Source organism: Aegilops tauschii, chromosome 7 (assembly GCF_002575655.3).
Source record: "Aegilops tauschii subsp. strangulata cultivar AL8/78 chromosome 7, Aet v6.0, whole genome shotgun sequence".
NCBI lineage: Eukaryota > Viridiplantae > Streptophyta > Magnoliopsida > Poales > Poaceae > Aegilops > Aegilops tauschii.
Window position 1 is genome coordinate 226260079 of NC_053041.3, and position 6000 is coordinate 226266078.

Consider the following 6000-nt stretch of genomic DNA (forward strand, 5'->3'; position numbering starts at 1 on the left):
GCATATTTCTTTCAGTCTCCCACTTGCACTAGATTCAATAATCTAGATTAAATAGTAATGATTTTAACACCCATGGAGTCTTGGTGTTGATCATGTTTTGCTCGTGGAAGAGGCTTAGTCAACGGGTCTGCAACATTCAGATCCGTATGTATTTTGCAAATTTCTATTTCTCCCTCCTTGACTTGATCGCGGATGGAATTGAAGCGTCTCTTGATGTGTTTCGTTCTCTTGTGAAATCTGGATTCCTTCGCCAAGGCTATTACTCCAGTATTGTCACGAAAGATTTCATTGGACCCGATGACTAGGTATTACACCTAGATCAGATATGAACTCCTTCATCCAGACTCCTTCATTTGCTGCTTCCGAAGCAGCTATGTACTCCGCTTCACACGTAGATCCCGCCACGATGCTCTGCTTGGAACTGCACCAACTGACAGCTCCACCATTCAATATAAATACATATCCGGTTTGTGACTTAGAGTCATCCGGATCAGTGTCAAAGCTTGCATCGACGTAACGATTTACGACAAGCTCTTTGTCACCTCCATAGACGAGAAACATATCCTTAGTCCTTTTCAGGTATTTCAGGATGTTCTTGACCGCTGTCCAGTGATCCACTCCTGGATTACTTTGGTACCTCCCTGCTAAACTTATAGCAAGGCACACATCAGGTCTGGTACACAACATTGCATACATGATAGAACCTATGGCTGAGGCATAATGAATGACTTTCATTTTCTCTCTATCTTCTGAAGTGGTCAGGCATTGAGTCTGACTCAACTTCACACCTTGTAACTGTTGGGGAACGTAGCATGCAATTTCAAAAAAATTCCTACGATCACGCATGATCTATCTAGGAGATGCGTAGCAAGGAGAGGGGGAGAGTGTGTCCATGTACCCTCGCGGACCGAAAGCGGAAGCGTTATGTTAACGCGGTTGATGTAGTCGAACGTCTTCACGATCCAACCGATCTAAGTACCGAACATACGGCACCTCCATGTTCAGCTTGATGACGTCCCTTGAGCTCTTGATCTAGTAGAGGGTCAAGGGAGAGTTCCGTCAGCACGACGGCATGGCGACGGTGTTGGTGATGTGATCCGCGTAGGGCTTCGCCTAAGCACTACGACGCTATGACCGGAGGAGTAAACTGTGGAGGGGGGCACCGCACACGGCTAAGACAAATCTTGGTGTGTCTTTGGATGCCCCCTGCCCACGTATATAAAGGAGGGGGGGGGGGAGAGGCCGGCGACCAGGAGGGGCGCGCCATAGGGGAGTCCAACTTGGACTCCTACTCCAAGTAGGATTCGCCCCCCCCCCCTTTTCCTTTCTTCCACCGGAGGGAATAGTTAGGAGAGGGAGAGGGAAAGGGAAGGGGGGCGCCGCCCCCTCCTCCTTGTCCTATTCAGACTCCCAAGGAGGGAGGCGCGCGGCCGCCTCCCGTGGGCTTCCCTCTCTCTCCCTTAGGCCCATGTTGGCCCAACACTTCCCCGGGGGGTTCCGGTAACCCCTCGGTACTCCGGAAAAATACCTGAATCACTCGAAACCATTCCGATGTCTGAATATAACCTTCCAATATATGAATCTTTACCTCTCGACCATTTCAAGACTCCTCGTCATGTCCGTGATCTCATCCGGGACCCCGAACAAACTTCGGTCACCAAAACACATAACTCATAATTCAAATCATCATCGAACGTTAAGCGTGCGGACCCTACGGGTTCGAGAACTATGTAGACATGAACGAGACACATCTTCGGTCAATATCCAATAGCGGAACCTGGATGCTCATATTGGCTCCTACATATTCTACGAAGATCTTTATCGGTCAAACCTCATAACAACATACGTCATTCCCTCTGTCATCGGTATGTTACTTGCTCGAGATTCGATCGTCGGTATCATCATACCTAGTTCAATCTCGTTACCGGAAAGTCTCTTTACTCGTTCCGTAATGCATCATCCCGCAACTAACTCATTAGTCACATTGCTTGCAAGGCTTATAGTGATGTGCATTACAGAGAGGGCCCAGAGATACCTCTCCAATACACGGAGTGACAAATCCTAATCTTGATCTATGCCAACCCAACAAACACCTTCGGAGACACATGTAGAGCATATTTATAATCACCCAGTTATGTTGTGACTTTTGATAGCACACAAGGTGTTCCTCTGGTATTCAGGAGTTGCATAATCTCATAGTCAGAGGAATATGTATAAGTCATGAAGAAAGCAATAACAATAAAACTAAACGATCATAATGCTAAGCTAACGATGGGTCTTGTCCATCACATCATTCTCCTAATGATGTGACCCCGTTCATCAAATGACAACACATGTCTATGGTCAGGAAACTTAACCATCTTTGATTAACGAGCTAGTCAAGTAGAGGCATACTAGGGACACTCTGTTTTGTCTATGTATTCACACATGTACTAAGTTTCCGGTTAATACAATTCTAGCATGAACAATAAACATTTATCATGATATAAGGAAATATAAATAACAACTTTATTATTGCCTCTATGGCATATTTTCTTCAGTCTCCCACTTGCACTAGAGTCAATAATCTAGTTCACATCGTCATGTGATTTAACACCAATAGTTCACATCTTTATGTGATTAGTTCACATCTCCATGTGCCTAACACCCAAAGGGTTTACTACAATCAATAATCTAGTTCACATCGCTACGTGATTAACACCCAAAGAGTACTAAGGTGTGATCATGTTTTGCTTGTGAGAGAAGTTTAGTCAACGGGTCTGCCACATTCAGATCCGTATGTATTTTGCAAATTTCTATGTCTACAATACTCTGCATGGAGCTACTCTAGCTAATTTCTCCCACTTTCAATATGTATCCAGATTGAGACTCAGAGTCATCCAGATCGGTGTTAAAGCTTGCATCGACATAACTCTTTACGATGAACTCTTTATCACCTCCATAACCGAGAAACATTTCCTTAGTCCTCTAAGGATAATTTTGACCGCTGTCCAGTGATCTACTCCTGGATCACTATTGTACCCCTTTGCCAAACTCATGGCAAGGTACACAATAGATCTGGTATACAACATAGCATACTTTATAGAACCTATGGCTGAGGCATAGGGAATGACTTTCATTCTCTCTCTATCTTCTGTCGTGGTCGGGTTTTGAGTCTTACTCAACTTCATACCTTACAACTCAGGAAAGAACTCCTTCTTTGACTGATCCATTTTGAACTCCTTCAAAATCTTATCAAGGTATGTACTCATCGAAAGTCTTATCAAGCGTCTTGATCTATCTTTATAGATCTTGATGCCCAATATGTAAGTAGCTTCACCGAGGTCTTTCTTTGAAAAACTCTTTTCAAACACTCCTTTATGCTTTCCAGAAAATTCTACATCATTTCTGATCAACAATATGTCATTCACATATACTTATCAGAAAGGCTGTAGTGCTCCCACTCACTTTCTTGTAAATGCATGCTTCACCGCAAGTCTGTATAAAGCTATATGCTTTCATCAACTCATCAAAGCATATATTCCAACTCTGGGATGCTGGCACCAGTCTATAAATGGATCGCTGGAGCTTGCACACTTTGTTAGCACCTTTAGGACCGACAAAACCTTCTGGTTGCATCATATACAACTCTTCTTTAATAAATCCATTAAGGAATGCAGTTTTGACATCCATTTGCCAGATTTCATAAAATGCGACAATTGCTAACATGATTCTGACAGACTTAAGCATCGATACGAGTGAGAAAATCTCATTGTAGTTAACACCTTGAACTTGTCGAAAACCTTTTGCGACAATTCGAGCTTTGTAGATAGTAACACTACTATCAGCGTCCGTCTTCCTCTTGAAGATCCATTTATTCTCAATGGCTCGCCGATCATCGGAGAAGTCAATCAAAGTCCATAATTTGTTCTCATACATGGATCCTATCTCAGATTTCATGGCCTCAAGCCATTTATCGGAATCTGGGCTCATCATCGCTTCCTCATAGTCGTAGGTTCGTCATGGTCTAGTAACATGACTTCTAGAACAGGATTACCTTACCACTCTGGTGCGGACTGTACTCTGGTTGACCTACGAGGTTCGGTAGTAAGTTGATCTGAAGTTTCATGATCATCATCATTAACATCCTCACTAATTGGTGTAGGCATCACTAGAACTGATTTCTTTGATGAACTACTTGTTGGGGAACGTAGTAATTTCAAAAAAATTCCTACGCACACGCAAGATCATGGTGATGTATAGCAACGAGAGGGGAGAGTGTTGTCCACGTACCCTCGTAGACCGAAAGCGGAAGCGTTAGCACAACGCGGTTGATGTAGTCGTACGTCTTCACGATCCGACCGATCAAGTACCGAACGTACGGCACCTCCAAGTTCAGCACACGTTCAGCCCGATGACGTCCCTCGAAATCCGATCCAACCGAGTGTTGAGGGAGAGTTTTGTCAGCACGACGGCGTGGTGATGATGATGATGTTCTACCGACGCAGGGCTTCGCCTAAGCACCGCTACAGTATTATCGAGGTGGACTAGGTGGAGGGGGGCACCGCACACGGCTAAAAGATCAAACGATCAATTGTTGTGTCTCTAGGGTGCCCCCTGCCCCCGTATATAAAGGAGCAAGGGGGAGGTGCGGCCGACCAGGAGGGGGCGCGCCAGGAGGAGTCCTACTCCCACCGGGAGTAGGACTCCCTCCCTTTCCTGGTTGGATTAGGAGAAGGGGGAAGGAGGACAGAGGGGGAGAGGAAAAAGGGGGGGGGGCGGCGCCGCCCCCCTCCTTGTCCAATTCAGACTTGGGGGGGGGGGGGGAGGGGCGCGCGGCTGCCCCTTGGCCACCTCTCCTCTTCCACCAATTGGGCCCATGAGGTCCAATAGCCTCTGGGGGGTTCCGGTAACCCCCCGGTACTCCGGTATATATGCGATAACCCCCGGAACCATTCCGGTGTCCGAATATAGTCGTCCAATATATCAATCTTCATGTCTCGACCATTTCGAGACTCCTCGTCATGTCCGTGATCACATCCGGGACTCCGAACAACCTTCGGTACATCAAAACTCATAAACTCATAATATAACTGTCATCGAAACTTTAAGCGTGCAGACCCTACGGGTTCGAGAACTATGTAGACATGACCGAGACACGTCTCCGGTCAATAACCAATAGCGGAACCTGGATGCTCATATTGGCCCCACATATTCTACGAAGATCTTTATCGGTCAGACCGCATAACAACATACATTGTTCCCTTTGTCATCGGTATGTTACTTGCCCGAGATTCGATCGTCGGTATCTCAATACCTAGTTCAATCTTGTTACCGGCAAGTCTCTTTACTCATTCCGTAATACATCATCCCGCAACTAACTCATTAGTTGCAATGCTTGCAAGGCTTAAGTGATGTGTTACCGAGTGGGCCCAGAGATACCTCTCCGACAATCGGAGTGACAAATCCTAATCTCGAAATACGCCAACCCAACAAGTACCTTCGGAGACACCTGTAGAGCACCTTTATAATCACCCAGTTACGTTGTGATGTTTGGTAGCACACAAAGTGTTCCTCCGTTAAACGGGAGTTGCATAATCTCAGTCATAGGAACATGTAAGTCATGAAGAAAGCAATAGCAACATACTAAACGATTGAGTGCTAAGCTAACGAAATGGGTCAAGTCAATCACATCATTCTCCTAATGATGTGATCCCGTTAATCAAATGACAACTCATGTCAATGGCTAGGAAACATAACCATCTTTTATCAACGAGCTAGTCAAGTAGAGGCATACTAGTGACACTCTGTTTGTCTATGTATTCACACAAGTATTATGTTTCCGGTTAATACAATTATAGCATGAATAATAAACATTTGTCATGATATAAGGAAATAAATAATAACTTTATTATTGCCTCTAGGGCATATTTCCTTCAGTCTCCCACTTGCACTAGAGTCAATAATCTAGATTACACAGTAATGATTCTAACACCCATGGAGCCTTGGTGCTGATCATGT